This window comes from Siniperca chuatsi, linkage group LG22, assembly GCF_020085105.1.
Source record: "Siniperca chuatsi isolate FFG_IHB_CAS linkage group LG22, ASM2008510v1, whole genome shotgun sequence".
NCBI lineage: Eukaryota > Metazoa > Chordata > Actinopteri > Centrarchiformes > Sinipercidae > Siniperca > Siniperca chuatsi.
The window spans coordinates 20,485,266-20,505,140 of record NC_058063.1 but is presented as its reverse complement, the minus strand read 5'-3'; the positions used below and the strand labels follow the sequence as shown (position 1 = coordinate 20,505,140).

The 19,875-nt window shown below is 40.4% G+C and overlaps 1 protein-coding gene across 1 annotated transcript in view; it reads left to right on the top strand.

Moving 5' to 3' along the window:
- The first annotated feature begins 232 nt into the window (after positions 1-232).
- trpc5a (transient receptor potential cation channel, subfamily C, member 5a) overlaps positions 233-19,875 on the top strand; it is a 146,527-nt gene continuing 126,884 nt past the window's right edge. Inside the window, exon 1 of the mRNA XM_044182948.1 lies at positions 233-750. The gene's annotated coding sequence lies outside the window, so the exon portion shown is untranslated. The remainder of the gene's footprint in view (positions 751-19,875) is intronic.

Genomic DNA, 19,875 nt, shown 5'->3' with positions numbered 1-19,875 from the left:
TCTGTAACAATGCATCATATTTTATAACATCTTCTTATGTTTTGTGTGTGAAATTAAAAATCTGCAAACTATTAACCATAACAGTCTACTACTGTAAATGTAGGGGAGTCAAAGTATATAATTCACCATTTTATTTAATAGTGATCAATAAACAGTGATTTAATGTGGGGAGAGAGAGTGGTCTCCTGCCGGTGTACAGATGCATACGCAGGAACCAGGACGCATCGCTGTGATACGCAGTTGTGAGCTGCTCCGGCAGTCTGTTTGGGATTTCAGAAATATTTTTTCCTCACCTGTAGCTTCAGGATTTAGACAGAGAGAGAGAGAGAGAGAGAGAGAGAGAGAGAGAGAGAGAGAGAGAGAGAGAGAGAGAGAGAGAGAGAGAGTGCCCCGCCGCAGCAGCAGCCGCTGACATCAGGATGGAGCAGCATCAGCACCACAGGCAGAAGCGTCGCGAGCCGCTCCGTCCAGGTGGCGCGAGGAGGACGAGCTGATCCCGCGCAGCAGAAGAAGGAGGAGGAGGAGGAGGAGGAGAAGAAGACAGGAGGAAGGCGGAGGAGGAAATCCCGCGAGAAAAGAAGAGACAGACAGATCCACGCAGAGAGCAGAGAGGAGAGCAAGTGAGAAACCGCCGCACGTGAGGTGCGTGAGACCCCCGGGGAGAGGGGACTAATCGTTAATTTGGAGGAGAGCAACGGTTATTTTTCTTTTTTTTCCACACTGACGGAGAAAGAGGGTCTCCGAAAAAAGGTAAGAAACACCAAACACCGACTGTTTTCTCTTTCTTTGGCTTTCAAATCCGGATTAAAACCGCAAAAGAAGCGAATTAACACCTGTAAGCATCCATAATTGATTAATTAACTACAACTGTGACCGTTCAAATGTAACTGAAACGCAGGTTGAAAGGCGCTAGCACTCGGCTCTCCTACCTGTAATCATGTTAACTCCGCTTTTCTAAAATTAAACGTCGGCCATAATGTGGAATGTCAGTTTTAACACACAGAACCGTGTTTGCAGAGGAGAAACGGGCTAATGAAGCTGCGCCTGCTCTGTGGTGGAATCGGATTTTTGAGACTTTTGGTGCGTTTTCTGGGTTTTGTCTTTAATTAAAATCTTCCTCAAGTGCTGCAGCTTATTTCTGCAGTCTGTGAGATGTGATTTAAACTAAAGAAGGACTGAATTTCCTCTGAAATCCTCCTGTTATTATAAGAAATGTCCCCTCCATCCCTCCCACATGTCCTGACTGTATTACACCTTTGTATCACTTGGTCTGGATGCACTGAACTGCGTTTACATGCTGATAAGCTATCTGCATATGTTGGTTACCCAGAATCCTGTTTGATTTAGCAAACTCCAGATGTTTCATGTTGTTTGAGTGTGAATTTGAGGGACTGTGGTGATGATGCTGGCGCTGTAGATGTGTTGAAGCTGCTGCAGGTTGTATGTGTGCTGTTGCAGGGAGAGAGAGAGGGTTTGGGAGATGCTTTGGGTGACTGGTGGGTGGTTTATGTATCCTGACTATTGACTAATGCTGGAAAGAGAGGGGGTGCAGAGAGAGTGCGTGCGCGCTTGTGTGTGTGTGTGTGTGTGTGTGTGAGAGAGAGGGGGGGTGGCGGGCTGCAGAGTTTGTGTGGGTCTCTGTAGGCTCTGTCTTTTGCGCGTTCGTGCGTTTTGTGTGCGCACGAGATGGAGGCTGTGCAGTTTTTTTGCGCGTGTGCGTGCATGCGTGTGTATGTTTGAGAGAGAGAGAAAGAGAGAGAGAGAGAGAGAGAGGGAGAGCGACGCAGTTCTCCTCCGTGTTTATGTACAGACCTGTGTGTGTGTGTGTGTGTGTGTGTGTGTGTGTGTGTGTGAGTGCGCATAAGAGAGGAAGAAACAAAAAAAGGGGGAGATGGATGGAGCTGCAGAATGTGTGTGTGTGTGTGTGTGTTGTGGTTTTTATGTGTGTGCGTGCACGTCGACGTGCGCTCGCGGGCCCAAAGGGTTTTCCCTGCATATTAAACCCTTCATCAGGCCTCTTAAGTGTTTCCCCTGTCCACCTGAAGGAAAGTACAGCCTCCTTTTAAATGCCAGGCAAAACATTAAGTTTCTTCTGCAGCAACACACACACACACACACACACACACACACACACACACACACAGGCTGAGCTTCAGCGCAGATGGCAAACAGCAAATCTACAATATGAACATCCAGCAGTGGATGAACAATAATTGTGCCTGATTGTATCTTGAGCTTTTAGTTAATTATAAAACATCAGCTTGTCAGCAATTCTGAAACATTCAGTTTAATTTGAGCTCCCTGCTCTTGTGGAAGAAACCCACACGTTAATATGAGATAGCAAAAGAGCCGTGGTATAATTTTGATCCTACTAACTATCACAAGTAATTACAATGATAATAGTTGCAGAATAATTATCATTTTAGTCATTGTCGGGCTGCTTTGTGAAGCCAGTGCCGTTCAGGTCTGTGTTATCCAGTTAAAAACACAACAGGCAAATTGGGTTTTTGTTGGGTGGAAACAATTATTTGATTAATTGATTGGACAGCTGACAGAAATGCCAAACATTTACTGGTTCCAGCTTCTCAAATGTAAGGGATGTATTTCTTTTCTCTGTTTTATACAATGTCAAACTGAATATCTTCGAGTTGTGGTTGAACAAAACACGCAGTCTGAAGGCGTCACCATGGCCTCTGTGAACTTGTGATGGGCATTTTTCACTACTTTTGGACATTATTTAGACTGAACAACTAATTGAAAAATTGTCCGATAGATCTGTCGATAATGAAAATAGTTAATGCAGATTCAGAGTCAATAGGTTGATCCTCCTTTATATATTTTTGACACTGAACATCTCCCAATGTCAGTATGTTTCTTGTTTTTCAGCTTCAGTGTGTTTCCTGATGGTGTCGATTGCGTAACAGATCACACTTCAGTGATCCCCCGTCCCTCTTTCTCATCTTTTTTGTGCTCCATCCAAACGTTACCTCAGCAGCTGCAGAGATGGATGCCTTTGAAACATGCTGCTAGTGCCAATCCGGTATGACTTATAATGGAGGCATATTTGTGTGCTTTCTTCCTCCAAAAGCCCACAATGAATAATACAAGTTTATTTATGTAGTGTCTTGCAAAAACAATGGTACAACATTTCTTAAGCACATAAACAGGCAACAAGAGGCAGAAAAGACTAAAGGATGAAAAAAGAGATAAAAGTGATGAAACCGAATAAAACTGGAGAACTCAAAGATGGGGAATAAAAGCACTTTGAGAGAGGGCTTTAACATGAATGTTTGTTTAAAGAAGGGATTTCACGGAAGACAGTGGCTTAGCTCTGTGGAGTGCAGAGAGCGGCCAGAGTTTCCCACTAAGAAGGATGTCAGACAGAAGAGAAAAATGGATCATATCTGAGCTCTACCTCAGAATAATAGATTTAAACCCGCCTTCGGCAAAGCGAGTGGTTCAGACTGGTGCTAAATCTCACCAGTTTGTGTCTCAGGATGGGAAATGTCAGCACTGAGAGAATGAGTGACGTCTCTACACCTGCCTGTAGTCGGACTTTATCTTTGCATCTTTGCACCGTTGAACATTATCAGCAGATGGCTGCAGCTTCACAGTTTGTCTGAAATATAGAGATGTGAAATAAGAGCACCTGGAGCCCAGTGTGTGTGTGTGTGTGTGTGTGTGCGTCTATTATGAGTATGTGTATTGTATGTGGTTGTGGTATAATGTATTTAGATCTTAAACAAGAAGTCCTCATGCCTAAACGACAAAATAGTGAGTGCCCTCCAAAAAGACCCATATAACTGACACAGAAAGATTTCATATTCGTGTTTTCTGATCACATCTGGTTAACATCTGGTTAAAGGTGTCCTGTACATTCAGTTTTTCTCACCAAAACACAGTGCGTGTATCCTCGAGGTCTAACAAACATGTTGAATGCATTTTCTTCCACATAAAACTTTTGCAAAGCGGATTTCTTTTGAATATTTAAAATCGTACATTGTTTACAGCCATGTTTCCTAGCTTGCAGTCTCCCCCCCCCCCCTGCTTTGTTGGCACATGGCTATGTTGCTTTGCACCGCTACCAACTGTCGATCAGTGGAGGAGCGTGAAACTGGCGTCAGGAATGTGTATCACACCGCTCGTGTGTTTGTTGGCATGCACGATGCAAACAGAACCAGGACTCACTTGTAAAAACATTGCTCTGTAGCGCTACTAGTGCTCAAAAACTCCACAGGGTGCCCCTGAAGTAAGTGAGTAAAAAAAAAAAACTCTGGTTAGGGAAAGATGAGGGTTGTGGTCTCCTCTTAAAGCTACTAATTTCAGTCCATATCCATTGTTAAGTTAATATGAAAAGTAAAAAAAAATCTTGGATTTATGTGAAATTGAAGAAAAAAAACTGGTGAAAAATCAGATAAAACCACTTTGTAGTTTTTGTAGCTGATTTTTGTTTTTACTTAGATGGACTGCATAATTTACGTTTTCTCCGCATTTTCGACTTATTGGGAAATCTGTTTTAACAGATCTAGTTTTAAAGAAACAGTATGATGATGAAGATGACGCCTGCATGAAGTGCAAAAGTGTCAGGTAGCAATAAAAGTACCTAAATGACAAATCAAGTAAATGCACTTAATTATATAGTATACACCATGGAGGAGGACTCCGTGTACTTAACTAAAAGTAATTTAAAACATATTAATTTACAATAATAGGCAGTAACAGTGAAAAAACAGACTTATGTAAAGTTAAGGGATCCAAATTTAAAAACTGCCCCTTCCAGAGTGGAAATCAGTTTAATCATATCTTCTTCTTTTAAAGAAACTGCATGTTTTTTTGGTAAAATATATATTTTTTTGGTAAAAAATATAAAGCAACATTGCAGCTGACGTCAGTCTCAACAGGATTAACTGTCACTTGTGGTCCAGTTCACTGGATGTGTTGTATGTTGTTGTTTGAAGAGGTTTGGGTACATTTCGGATAGGTTTTTGGACCCAAACTGTGTATCCACCTCCTCATTTTCTATACCAAATTACAATTCCCCATTTTATGGTTGTTAGTTCTTGTAAATATGTTTGACATTAGTGCCAAGAGATTATCTGTTTAAAAGAAATCATTATTTCTTCAAATATTGAAAAGCACATTTCAGCTGTTTTGGAGAGGTTTTGGATATATGGCACATAAAAGGACGCCTACACCGCTTACTAATTGCCTTGTAAAACCTTAGCACTTTTACATATCAAGCTGAAATTTGACACACTTGTGGACAAGAAGTGTGGGAACCAGGATATGTAAAATGCAAAAGGAGTTGTATAATTCATATTTTAGTAGGATCACTGAAAAGAAAAAGTCAAGTGCGTGATTTTTTTCAATGGAAATTGTGTATTCAGTGTCCTACATTTTATGGAGCTTATTAAATTCAGTAATTTATGTTTATACCTTTAATGGTTCAAGGGTCTTCTTCAACTTTAAGCAATAAGCATTAAATAGAGATATTTTCAGGCAACATTTAAGTTCTTCTTTAAGCAAACATTTCAAACATTCTCTGGTTCCAGATCCTCAAAGGTGACGATGCTTTTCTTTTGAATATCTTTGGGTTTTGGACTGTTGTTCTGACAAAAATACAATTTGAAGAGGCTACTTCGGGCTCTGGAAACTTGTGATGGGCATTTTGAAATATTTTCAGACATTATATAAACTGAACAATTAATGGATTACTCACTCAAGTCGCAGGACAAGTTTCTGTTGTTCAGTTTCTGTTTCAGCTTTATAACGCCTATGGTTATTATTAGTACTGGTCCAAAAGTTGTGTGTATTGCATGTTGGTGAATCTTCATGTGTACGAGCAGGAGCAGGTTTTGGGCTGACAGAGAGCGAAAGTTTAAAATCCTTTGTTTCTTTTTTTGGTTTGCGATTTTGCTCGGCTCTGACCTGTGTGGGAGAGGACTTTTTTAAAGCATCACAAGCCTCTCTCTCTCTCTTTCCATCACTCCTCCCTTTCTCTCTCTCCCTCTTTCTTCCTCCTCCACTCATTTTTTTATTTTCCAGATAGATGGATGGATAGAGAGGTGCTTGGCTTGTGATTGTTTTGTGCAGCAAAGTGAAACGCAGGCAGTGCACTTCATCCCACTGTGGACGCTCTTTATTTTCTTCCATCTTTCCCTCCATTTCTTTCTCATCACTCACTGATGATCCTTTTTCCACACTCCTCCCTCTTCTATCTCACTCCATCCCTTCATTATTTCTCTCTTTTGCCACATCTCTCCATCTTTACCTTCCCACCGCTGTTTTCTCTGCGACTCGTCCTCTTTCTCTTTTCTCCCTTTATTTTGTCATTCTTTTTTTCCCTTTTCACTCCATTTATTTCTCGTTTTTGCTCCACTCATCCAGCTTTTCTAATTTATTTCCCCTTTCTCTTTCTTTCCCTTTATCCTTCCTCCTCTGCTCCTTGTTCTCCTCTCATCGCTCCCCTTGGCGTCTAGTGTCTCGTCCTTCTCACGCAACCTCCTTTTCCTTCCTCTCGTCTCTCTCTGCTTGATTTTCTATTTCGGTTCTGATCTCCTCCCTCTCCCTCCCTCTTCCTTTTTTCCTTCCCTCCTTCACCTCTTCGTTCTTCCTTCTCTTTTACAACCACAAGCTACTTCCCTCCTGTCGTCTTTCTCTACTCTTCTTCTCTCCTTCTGTCGGAGCAGTAAATCACCACTCATCCTCTGCTCTTATCTTCCTTTATTTTATTATCCTCTCCTCAACCCCTCCTTCCCTGTTTCTCACCTCTTCTGACCTCCCCTTTTTCACCACGCATCCCTCATTCTTCTCTCCTCGTCCCACCTCGTCTCCTTTCCTCTCCTTGTTACCTCTCCTCTTGTTTCCTCTCCATTTCTCCTCTCCTGTCTCATCTCTTCTCATCTTCTCTTGTTTCCTTTCTTCTTTTCTCTTCTCCATTTCTCCTCTCCCAGTCTCCTCTCCTCCTTTCATCCTCCTCTCCTCTTCTCCTTGTCTCCTCTCCTTGTTTCCTCACCTCCTTTCTCCTCTCCTCTCTCTTCCCCCTGTCCTCCCTTCCTTCTGTCCTTCTCTCTTCTTGTTTCCTCTGCTCTCCTCTCCTTCCCTCTCCTCTTTTTTCCCTTGTTTCCTTTTTGTCTTCTCCTCTCTTTTCCTTGTCTCCTCTCATCTCCTCGTCTTGCTTCCTCTCCTCCTTCCTCCCCTCTCCTCCCTTTTCTTCTTTCCTCCTCTGTTCTTGTTTCCTCTCTGTCCTCTCCTCTCCTTCTCTCCTCTTGTCTTCTCTCTCCTCTACTATAATAACAGTCCCAATAACCCTCTCCGGAGGCAATTTAAAGGCAAATGATTGCAACCTATACCGTGATCGATTTCTTCACACATACACACACAAATAGATCCTATATATTCATGTATGCCAGCCCACATGCAAGCGTAAACACGCATTTGCACACACACAACTAAGCATGTGCTGATGCATGATGGGAACTGCACGTCCAGCATGTGCTGCAGAGCATATGCATTTATGTCTGTGCAAGCTTGACTAACAGTGATATACTATACTTAGAGAGGCGGCACAAGAGCTGGTCTCTCTGTGCGTCCCTGTTATGAACTCTCTCTCTCACACACACACACACACACACACACACACAGAGTTGATGCAGTTGTTTTGATGGCGCAGGAAACAGTAGTTCCATTAATCAGCGAGTTACGTCACTGATCACTCTGAACACACAGACACAAAGGTACACACAACCCCTTATACACACCCTGTAGTTTCTCCACACTGCCTCCCTCTGTCATACATGCATTATTAGCCGAGAAGACATATACGCACACACACAGCAGGTAGTATTAATCAGCGAGTAAAATGACATCATCACCAGTCCTTCGAAACAGCAGCATCAACGTAATCCCCTCCGAAGTGTCTGCTAATGAGCTGGAGGACACACACACATGCACGCACACACTGGGAGCCACAGACACAGACATGTGTGTAGATTCTCACAGGCATACAGTGCTTGACGCCCTCATCGGCAGGACGACATCATTTGTCAAAATATGTCCTTTTTATCACGTGACAGCGCTCTGGTTGAGGTTTGGCTGGGTTTAGGGAAAGATCATGGTTTGGAGTGTTTAGGGGACCGTCGTCGTCACGGTTACAAAAACTCCAACCTGGTTCCAGCTAATGTGAGGATTTGCTGCTTTTCTCTGTTTTATATAATTGTTAATTAAACATCTTTGGGTTTTGGACTGTTGATCGGACAAATCAATACGTGAAGACGTCATCTTGGAATGTCAGGGAAAGTGTGATAGGTTATTTTGCCACTTTTTAATGACATTTCATAGACCAAACAATAGATTAATCAAGAAAATAATCGACAGGTTACTACATCAGACAATACTCTTAACAGATCTAAAACAAAAACAACATCTAATTTTGTTAGTTTTTAATCACAATTTGGTTGAAATTGTTATTTCTGCTTAGAGCTGAAACAATTAATCTATTAGTCGATTGACAGATTTTGATAATCGAGTAATGCTATAAATGTGCTTGTTCCTCCTCCTACTCCATTGTGAGGATTTTATATTTTTCTCTGTTTTATATCATTGCAAACTGAACATATTTGGGTTTTGGACTGTTGATCAGACAAATTAAGACATCTGAAGATGTCACTTAGGGGTCTGGGAAATTGTGATGCCACTATATAGACCAAACAACTAATCAATTAATCAAGAAAATAATTGTCAGTTTAACCAATAATGAAAATAATCATTAGTTGCAGCTCTATTATTGTTCGATTACATGTGATATGATCATGCCATGATACGATTCCACTGAAAGCCGATCCAATAAAGTTGAATTATCGCCTAGACATACTTCAAGGTCCTACTTATGTTCAGAGCCAGGTTCTTTTCTTCAGTTGTTTGGGATCATCATCAGTTTGTTTTCACACACGAGAATCCTTCTGAACTGTGGATTAATTGTACAACGTGCGTCCATCGCAACACACAATGCCATACAGTATTTACTGTGTATTACATCAGTGTCACATGCTATTTTTGCAAACATGGAAACCTTTAGATGATTTTCTCTCTTTATTTTGGTCACGCTAGCAGGCCAAGCAATAACATCCAGTCATGTTTAGAAGCGTGGTGTATCACAGTGCAGTAGCACCTTTAAATGAGGTGCATTTCTTGTTAAAGAAGGGATATATAACAATGCAGCCAACTACACCGACACTGGATACTTAAAGAAGTGTGCTGGCAAAAACAGCAATGCTCAGAGAAACACATACATGTGTGTAAACGAACATTTTGTCAAGTTAAGTCAATTTATTTATAGAGCAATTAGAAAATCAAAGTCAAAGTAGATAAGAACATAGATCAGTGTGGTACACAAGATAAAAACAGTCATGTCATGTAGTCAGTATACGTTTACTACTCACACCAAAGGTTTATAAAAGAGCTCAAACATAATGTCAGATGTAAGTTCACTGGATTTGGTACCTTTCTGCGATCTCGATATCGTATCTGTTTTATTCTAGGCATTTTTTTCCCTTATCTCCGTCCCATTGCCTCACCCTGATTCACACCAGAGTCGTCTATGTGGTTGTTGCCTGGAAACATTAGCTAATTAAAAATTTTATCAGGAAGCATGAGCGACGTCAGGACGCCTTCCCGGTCTCCAGTAAGCAGAGTCTAGTGGTGTTGTGGCCTTTTACTGGAGCATAGTAGAACCAGGACAAGCTGAGCTCAAGCTGCTGACAACAAAAAAAAAAAGATCGTTCGGTTTTAAAAATGAAAATGGTGTGCTGCAAAATTAGCAATTAGTAGAGGAATAGCAATAATGCTGTTGGCCGTCTGCTGTTTTCTTTCTCTGTTCTCTCATTCTGGTCCTCAAACTAAAACGCTCATCTGAAATGCATGAAGTGTTCTCTTTACCCTGAAATTCTGCTGTTGTTTGTCTTGCCTGCCTGTCTATAAAGACGCAAATCAAACCGCAGCGTCCAACACGCAGCTGCAGGCATTATTCTAGAAAGAGCAGCACCATGGGATGACCTCAAGGGCCCCAGTGCTTCCTGTGCAGGCAATTAATGAGCTAATGTTTCCCCGCAATCCAACACAATACGTTGAATTTTGGCTAATATTGATTAGGTACAATTATATTTCTTTTAATGGAAGGTTTTATGGATGTTTTTTTTACGGTTTTGTGGTTTTCATTCCTGCAAGTGTAGTTAATGGACTTCTGTAATCAAGCAGTACTCCAGAAACTCCACTTTTTAGTGCACGTACTGGTGTCCCCATGTGCTCCATGCAGGAGGAGTTTAGAAAAGTTTAACAATGCATTGCAAGTTTGCAAGTTGTTTATATAAGCTGTTGAGAAGAAATCTGCTTAAAGGCAAGATGTTGATGTAGAAAGCACAATTAAATCAAACGCATTAATAATAAGGACAAATTGAACAAGTAATTTAAGTGTAAGGCTTATTTTAAAGCATTTTAATAGACAGAGAAAACTAGTTTTGATCAATGATATATGTAAAAGAAATGCTCCAAATGAATGTGATCCTTTTCATGTATGCTATATATTAAAAACAGTGCACAAATGATTATAAATGTCCTTCAGGGTCAGGCTGACATTAGCACCATTTCACTAGAATGTAACAAAACAAAAAAGTACTCCCGATGGCCTGAAAGTCAGAAACACGGTTCCTACTACATTTAGCTACAAGAGAAGACGTTCCATGAGTTTTAATTCAGCTGGCAGTTCAGATGAGTACTGACTGATGTGAACAGATAGACTGAAGCAGTAGACTGCAGAGTCGGCCATGTTACACAACACACAGTGTGACCAAGTGATTCTCGTCAGGGCTGCAGACATTTCTAACCCGTCATAGTCATGTCAAATTAAAACAGTCAAACGGCATCCATTATTGCATCCCGTGTGTTGAGAGATAACAGCAGCCAGTTATATCTGATTTAGCATTTCTGTCAGTTACATTGCTCATTTTTTGACCAGCAAGATGTTAATAAAAATGTGATTTTAATTGACATTTCCTGCTTATATAAACCGCCAGTGTGGGTGTCAGCAGTGGGAAGTGAACCTGCACCCCAGGCGGAGCGGTGTCTTCCTCTACTGAGCTACTGAACATTTCCATTTATAGAAGAACAGGTTAATGTCTCTTGGTTTGTTTCTGTTAGACGAAACAAGCTGGCACCACAGAACTGTTGAAAGTTCCTCTTTCAGATCCATCACTGTCACACTTTTATAACACACATACACACACTTGTACTTTCTCACTCTTTGTTGCGTGCCCCCCCCCCTCACAATCACACACAGATACACCTGTACTGACATCATGAAGAGGTGTAATGTCAAATTGTCTGGAGAATGCTGTCTAGACATCTGATGTGCAGCCTTTGACCTCTGCTGCTTAGTCATCTAGGCTTCGGAGGAAGGTGTTTCTGTGTGTGTGTGTTTGTGTGTGTGTGTGTGTGTGTGAGATAGAGAGAGAGAGAGAGAGAGAGAGAGACAGTAAGAGAGTGAGTCAAAGTCAAAAGGAGAGACAGCTTTGGAAAGACATCAAGAAATAAAACATAGAAAGTATAATATTACTTATTACTTATAATTAAATCATCCCGTAGCTGAAACGATTCATTAGTCAATCGACAGAAATGTAATGGCAACAATTTTGTTAACAGATTAAAGATTTAAATCTATTTTTAATAAAATATGGGATTTTTTTCTGGTTCCAAATGTGCGTATTTGCTTTTTTTTTTAGTCCTCTATGGTAGTGCACCACATTTCTTTGGGGTTTGGACTCTTTTCATCAGACAAAGGAAGACATTTGAACAGTCTGGGCTCTGGTAACTTGTGACAAACATTTTTTTTAATATTTTCTGATATTTTATAGAACAAATGATTAGTAGATGAATCGACAGATTAATCGATAATGAAAATAATCGTTAGTCACAGCCCTGAGCTGTAGCTTCTGCTGTTTCAACAATTACAGTAACACTAGAAGTTACCCATCAGTGACTTAATTAATCAACTAATCAGCCTGTTAGCTAAAATTACCCATCAGTCACTGCACCGTGCCGGTCACCACAAAGATGTCATGGTGACGGGACAATTACGGGATCAGATACATCAGGAGCTGCTCTGAATTTTCTGATGACGGAGAAAAACAAAATTCACCGTGTTGACATTTTGTTTTCGGTTCATTATGGTTTACACAAGTGGCCAAATCACAAGTTCAAAAGTCACATGACTCAAAAGGAGCTTGCTTATTTGTAAATTATAGTCAGTACATCGAAGCGTCTTATTTTCATATGAAGGACTTGCTTCTCTCGCGATCGGCGATAAAAAGAAAGAGAGTTGGGAGTTGCTCATGAATTTCAGAGTAAATTTAACTTCCTTTCCCCACCTTGATTACATAACCGAGTACAAAAGAGGTCTGTGATATTCAAAGCACTGATCCCATTACACTAGACTTGATGTAATGGAAGGATTGAAAAAAGGCCAGTTGTTCAAACAATGAGCGAGGCAGACAGGTCACTGAGAAAAATAAAGGTGGTAAAGAAAGCGTGAGAGGCTGTGTTCATTTCAGCAGGTCACTGTATCTTCTGCAATTACAGACAATCTGCAGAGCTGCAGGAATAAACGTTTAATTTAAATGTTTGAAAAATCCTTTCCATTAAAATAATGAGAAAACAAAGCCAGGGCTGTAAAACGGAGGTTCCCAGTGGACACATGCTGTACATTATGTTTTTTGTTCCTGGCATGTATAGCCTGTTTATCCAGAGTGGGCTTTCAGTGTCCTGCTCAAGGACATTTTGGACAGAAAATGTCCCTCCTTCACATCTGCTTTTTCTTTTTAGATGCAGATTCCCAAAGAATAGACTGTTTTAGTTGTGTACTTGTGATAGGAAGTGTGATAAGTAAGTTATACATTAGTAATTTGCTGTCATTTTTATTTGCATGTTTGCCAACCTTGGGGCATTTTTGCCTTCATTTTGATACCATACAGTAGAGAGGAGACCGTAAGGGAGGGAATAGAGGAGGGGTGTTTGCGATTTTATCGGGGACAAGCCAATATCAGGTTTTCTTTTCAATTTTGAGTAATCAGGTTTATTTGTAGTTAGGTAAAGGGTTTAACAATTAAGGCATGATGGAAATGACCTCACACACACAGCCCTCCCTCTGTATCTGAATGTATTGATGTAGGTTCATGGAGTTCACGAGGCAGGTGACCTGGAAGATGCGGTCTCCTCCTCACATGGACCCTGATGAACATTGACCGGTTGACATGTGAACTTGCCAATATTCATTCTCCGCATGTCTGCTGAGCATGTGTGTTCATGTTTGCATGGCTTTTTAAATATGTGTTCATGTGTGCGTCTGTTTTCTGCATATATGCGTTCATCTCTGTCTGCGTGTTTGTTCAGAGGCCTGTTAATATTCATACATGTGTATTTATGTGTGTGTGTGTGTGCTCATGTAGCTAAATCAGTAAAGTTAATATCATCCTAAATGTCATGCCCAAACCATCATGGCAGCCTGTCTTTCCCAGCCTCCAGATAGTGCTGTTGACAGTGGTGGGACCCCACATGTAGCCAGGCTGGCAGTATCTTAAGGCTGCTATAGTGCTTATTGAGCGCTAAGGCCTAATGTTAGCATGCTTCAAGGCAACAGATCATTTGAAGTTTTTGTTTAAGTGAAAACCGGTTTAGATGACGGGTTTATAACTGTGCTGTGTAAGTGTTGGAATACAAGATGGATGACAAGAGCAACTACAATGGCAGTTTTTCTAGCCGTGTGAAAATGTTGTAAAAATCACACGACAGAAGTAGACATGCTCATAATAGTAATTGTAATGTTTGTGTTTGAAATAAAAAAATGATATACTATAATAAACCCAAATATTTTATAGATTAGTTGAGACATATGTTGGAATCGGAGACCCAGAACAAAATGAACCAAAGTGATGCTGATTGTCTTATTTGGATGTTATTTTGTTTGTTTCTCACCACACTGAAGAGAAAAGATGGTACAGCAAATTATGCAGATAAATTCATCACTTTTAGCTTAAATTACAGATACTGGAACCAGGTTTGTTTTGTTTTTCTCGAGAGCATTTTAATATTTGAGTTCAACCGAAAAATTGTTCTGTATGGGTAACAGACATTAGGTGCAGTAGTGATCTTATGTGGGAACTCAAATAATGTTTAAGAATAGGAAGCAAACATCCAATGTAAACATCCAATAGCTGCTAACTTATATTTTAACATGCTAATGTTAGCATCCTGCCTTAAGAGCAGCTGACCATAAGACTAACTAGATGTCCTAAAATGGCCACCGTAAAAAGGATAAACCCTTTTGATGTTGATAACAACATGGCCTCTCTTATAGAAGCACCCTCAGCACAAACTGTTCATTTTTTGCCCCTCTAGTGGAAAGGATTAAGAAAACCAAAGTTGTCTTTCTATTTTCCAGCCATCCAACAGTTTTGTTTTCTGGTGTGTAATGAGCATTACAGCCTTGCAGGGCCACTAGAGTGAGTTGTAGGTTATGTAGCTAATTAGAAGATGCAGAGTGAGTGATTTTCTGAAACGCACTACACACGAACAGAATAGCCTAAAACCCCTTTCCCCTTGAGGAAAAGAAATGCCAGCCTCTTGGGCCCGAGCTGACATAATAATAACTGTAGGAAATGGGGCAACAGTCACCACATTCTCCCACATGATCCTCTTAAGTGCAGAAACCTCTATTGACTCCAGCCTGACATGTTTAAACCTAATACACAACCCCAATCCATTACTTGACAAAGACAAACCAGCAGCAAGACAATGAGTGTCTCGTTGTTGAAATAAAGCAATTTATTTTAGCCTTAATGCGCAGCAAAAGCAGTCATCCATGATTTGACGAACAATGAGCAGAGGGCCATTACAAAAACACAGCAATTACTTTTAGAGATAATGGGCTGAATTTTATTTTTATATGTGGAGGAGAGCAGCAGCATACCTGTCTTTTCTTTTTCTGTGTGTGTGTGTGTGTGTTTCTCCTGTTAGTTGTTTATGTCAGTATCTATTAGTGTGTGTATACTGTGCGCACATGTTATCAGGAGTGACTGATGCTTCTGTCCTTGTGTGTGTAATTGAAGTACCAGTGTGCAGCTGGTTGGCTCTCAGATGCCAACGACGCAAAAGAATAATAATCGTCCTCTTCTCCGACTTTAACGTACCATCAATTACAGCGAAGCCAGAGAAAGAGAGAGAACAGGAAGAGAGTGAGAAAGAAAGAGAGAAAAGGTTCATTAAAGAGAGACATTTGACATTACGTCCACACTTGGCTGGCTAATTAAAAAAAAAAATGCTGTTTATGTGTGAAAACGAAGTGCGTCTACAGTTGCGTTTCCAGGTTTTTCTGTAAAGATTTCCATCCAAACTGAAACGCCTGTCACCTCAAAACAAACAAAACATCAATACAGGTCAATGACAATGTGATTGGATACAGTGACATTTGAAATGATTAATCACAGAGAAAGTTTGAGGCAAAAGAAAGTTGTCTTCTTAACTTCCTGCCCAGCCTTACGTCCTGTTTTCCAAAACCTTTCCTCTTACACACTAAAATGTGATGCCAGCATTAGGGACGCACTGATCTGATACTTGAATTGGTATCAGTGCTGATGCTCACCATATTTAGTGGATCAGGTTTTGGTCATGATGTGACTGATCCATCATTGCGGGCCACCAACTCCCTTCTCAGTGGCATAGCAACCCTTGGCCTCATGTTCCATTACATTAAAATGTTCCCAATTAATTCCACGCAGTGAGGTACACAGAATTAAAATTTGGGAAAAACAGAGCACTGGTGTCAGATCGGTAATTGGTATCAGCAGATGAACTGAGTTTATTTGAATCTGTATAGAAAAGGCTGGATGTGTGCATCCCTCACTGGCGTTTTCAGATTTATAAACTCAAGAGTTTTCAGAAAGCTCAAGCCAAAATGGAGAGAAAAGATGTGTTTGTAAATTTACAATCATACTTTAAACAAAGATGTTCAGCCTGCTGAGGGGGAGAGGAAGAGGGCAGCTAAGAAGGTGGATGAGAGAGAGCGAGGCAGACAATGAAATAGGAAGAGAGGGAGGGAGAGAGCTCATATCAAAATGTAGGCAGGTTGAAAATTAAAATGAAAGGATACAGCTAGAGGGGATTTAGGGCGAGAGGAAGAGAGAGAGAGAGAGAGGACGGGTCAGAAATACAAATCAGGCCAAATGTAGAGAGAGAGAGAGAGAGAGAGAGAGAGAGAGAGAGAACCCTCCTCGACCTAAGTCCCTTTAAATAAGATATTTCACCCCCAGCTACACCAACAGAGCTGCTCAGGGGCGACTGTGCCACACAGTGTTTGTGCTGCTGTTGAAGTTGTTTTTGTCTATCTACGTACCTCGCCTCAGAATGCCTCATGTAGCCCGAGACGAGGCCTTTTGGTTGATAAGATCTTTACAAAAGCAGAAGACTATCAGTAGAAAGAAAACAGTTCCTACGTGAAACTGCTCCCAACCAGGTCTGTGGATTATCTTGAGTAACCGGGTCATGATTTCTGGAAAGAGACATTGCTGTTGAGTTTTTCCCAAATGTTTTCAAACGCACCAAAACAATCCAGATGAATAAATAGCACTACAGGTGAGAGGAAAACTGTTCGTGTGGTAGGTGTCACCTGTCGAATATCACTGTTATTTTTTAAAGAAAAATTTACAGTGATAAAACGGGAAAGCAGCAAATCCTCACATTTGAGATGCTGGAACCAGAGAACATTTGCCATCTTTGACTGAAATGATTGCTTTCTATCGATCAACTAATCAATTCACCACTACACATGTTGTTCTCATTGCTTTCTTTACAATCACTATTTAAAAAACAAGTTGCTTCTCGGTCTCAACAAAATAAATTCTGCAAAAAAAGAACTGACTTATCTCCGAATCATTCAGATGGTATTTTCTTTAATGTATTATTAATTATTATCATTAATGTATTACTGTTTTTATTTTCCTTTACAGAGGTAAGTGCATCAATGTGTTGAACTGCATTTTTTATCTATAATGCACTTGAATTCAACCTGTTTCTAAGAATAACACGGCCACAAAAGAACACGTGATTCATACGAATAGTTAGTGAAGAGCATCAAAGGGAGTACAATTTTATTATTAATGAATTGATGCTATTACTATGATATGGAAAAAGACACTGAGCGTACACTATAGGCTCTTGAATTAGACATTTGTCATAGATGGTTTGAAGCAGTAATTTTGTCCTTGTTCGCTTTGATGTTTTCCCTTGATTCTCCTTATCGTACCTCACTTGATAAATGGTGTTAAAGTGTCCGTGAGCAAGGCACCTGCACCCAGAGTATGTGTACAGTTATATAAATGTGAAGCCTCGTGCTTCTGAAAAACAGTGCCCGAGCTAATTGGTGTTCCCTGCGATGATGAAGGTTTAGAAACCAAAATGAAGGATGACTCTAGAATATGGCAGCAGTATCTCCATTGCGACGTCTCACGCGTAATAGCTTTGCCGAAGATCAATAACCCAGAGCGACTGGAAAGCAGCATTACATTCAGCTTAGTCGTCAGGTCTGCGGAGGGATTTATCACAGGAACAATCTAAATCTCCGCTCTTAGGATCCGACGTCTCCCAGTAGCGCTTAAAGAGGCTTACACCGAGAAGTCAGTCAACAGAGCCGGCTTCTCACCAGGACGGGAGATTTAAAGACAGAAATGCTGCCACATAACAACCTTTGAGGAGCAAGCATTTATTTGAAATCTTTATTTATCCAATTAAGGGCTTCAACCTACATGCTCAGCCTCAGCTCTGCTTCATATTCAGGCAGTGTTCGAATTGACGCGGAGCAGCTTGACAGATCCCAATCTCTTCTCCTTTTGTCGCAGTTGCTCATGGGATTCAAACCGGCAAACTACTTGCAATGTAAACACACTATTTTCCATCAAAGATGAGATTTTTCTACAATACAACCCCCTCAACAGAGACGTCAGAGGATGTTTTTAAGGGAATTCTGGCCCAAACCCTGGACAAATTGGTGCCACATTGACCAATCTGTCGCCTCATCCTTCAGACAGCAGTGATGACTGTCCTGCACTTTAAAGGAGAGAAGTGTAGGCTGCTGGACATTTTTGGGTGATGGCATCCTCTAATTTTGTCGTTATTTGTCTGTGTGCCCTTAAACTAATCAATATGGGTGATTAGACTCCACTTCTCCCTGCATCTGCTCTTCTTTTGTGTTCTACTCTGTATAGTCTGTATAGGTATTTGTCTTTTTTAATAGTATATTGGCAGCAACAGGGTTTCCCCCAGGAAATTGATTAGTGGAGCAGATAAGCTACAAACTAAAAAGTCTCCCCCCCAAACTTACAGCGTGCTTCTGAGTCATTTAGAGCTGCAGGGTGTACTGTACTAATAATTGATTAGTGGAGTGCAACTATTTTGATAACCAATTAATCTTTTATGTAATTTATAAGCAAAAATGTCAAATATTTGTTTCCATCTTTTAAAATGGGAAAAGTTGCAGATGTTTGTCTTACAAGATAGTAAATTGATTATCTTTGAGTTTTGGAATGTTGGTCGAACAAAACAAGACGTCACTTTGGGCCTTAGGAAATTGTGAGACTAAACAATTAATCAAGAAAATTAATTGATTTAATTGATAATGAAAATAATCATTATTTGCAGCCCCAGATTACTGCAAACTGAACGTACGGCGTGATAAATCTGCTTCACTCATTAAATAAGTGGCTTTTGCTGTGAGTTGTAGCACCACTGCTTGGCACTCTATTTTTCAGGCGAGGCAGGGCCTCCACTATAAAACGCTACGGGACACCCTGAGCGATAACACTTAACAACACATTTCATGTTGTCCCTGTTTCAGTTGAGGTGAACCCTTCATTTGTGCTTTGATGGTAACTCCTGCCTCAAGCTGCAGCAAAAGTGAGCAAAGTTGCCTTTCTAATACTTACTTCTATCTAGTACTCACTTTAATCCACTAACCATGCATCATCTCAAATACAGCAGGATGGCAACTGACTGTTGACTAAGGCTGAGTATCATTTGAAACTTTTCAGGACTAGTGCTGATACAATATATGAGTTTCCGTACCGATACCAAAACAGTACTTTTTTTCAATACCTTACTTTGAGAACTATAAATGTGTTTTTATACAAAACGCTCTCTTTATTTGCTCTCCGATCTCTTGTTATTATCTAACAAAAGAAACCAAAGTTGTCAGATGTACAAGAACTGAATAAAATACAGTTTAAAATTGGCAAAAATGTTGATGTAAATCAGTAACTATGTGATCAAAGAACAAAAAAAACAGGAACGCGAATCTGACCAGACTTTGATGCCAACTTTTGGCACAGGCACATTTCAGACGATACCAAAAAGTGTTGAGGTCCAATACCCCAGTGTTGACTGAAGACTGCATTAGTGTGACTTTTCATGAATATACGGGTGATGATTCCAAGTGTACAAAATTCTGCCACATTCTTTGCTTTACTGTAGTTAAGAATCATATTTTCTGTATTTAAAAATATTATAGCTGGTTAAAGGAGTCCAGTTATTTTAAAAATCACTTCATTAACCTTTTCAGCACCACGGACAGCGATGTTAAGGTTTACAATCCAACTTGGAATACGCTCGTAGCATGTAAATTAAATCGTTACTCGCTAACCTGTCCTCAGATCTTCAGCTCTTTCCCATTAACTCTTGTTTACCTTGCTTTATTTGAATATATGTACAGTATATGGAGATTCAGCCTGTGATGATGGGATCCATATGAAGTGTAAAGTGTACAAAATGTAGTTTGGTTGT